Below are 266 nucleotides of genomic sequence, written 5' to 3' on the forward strand. Positions count from 1 at the left end.
AACTCCATCAATACCTCCAGAAATTACACACGAGGTGGATTCCCAGAGAGGGCTGGATGTGATGAAGGATCAGAGAATCCCAGGATGGTTTGGGTTGGAAGAACCTTAAACCACATCCCATTCCCTCCCCTGGCCCTGGGCAGGGACACCTTCCACTGTCCCAGGCTGCTCCAAGCCCCAGTGTCCAGCCTGGCCTTGGACACTGCCAGGGATCCAGGGCCAGCCCCAGCTGCTCTGGGCACCCTGTGCCAGGGCCTGCCCACCCT

The 266-nt window shown here is 59.8% G+C and overlaps 1 protein-coding gene across 1 annotated transcript in view; it reads right to left on the reverse strand.

Annotated features, from left to right (window-relative positions):
- PES1 (pescadillo ribosomal biogenesis factor 1) overlaps nucleotides 1–266 on the reverse strand; it is a 6,412-nt gene that overhangs the window by 5,444 nt on the left and 702 nt on the right. The window lies entirely within an intron of this gene.

This window comes from Corvus brachyrhynchos, unplaced genomic scaffold (genome assembly GCF_000691975.1).
Source record: "Corvus brachyrhynchos isolate BGI_N302 unplaced genomic scaffold, ASM69197v1 scaffold19, whole genome shotgun sequence".
NCBI classification, from domain to species: Eukaryota; Metazoa; Chordata; class Aves; order Passeriformes; family Corvidae; genus Corvus; species Corvus brachyrhynchos.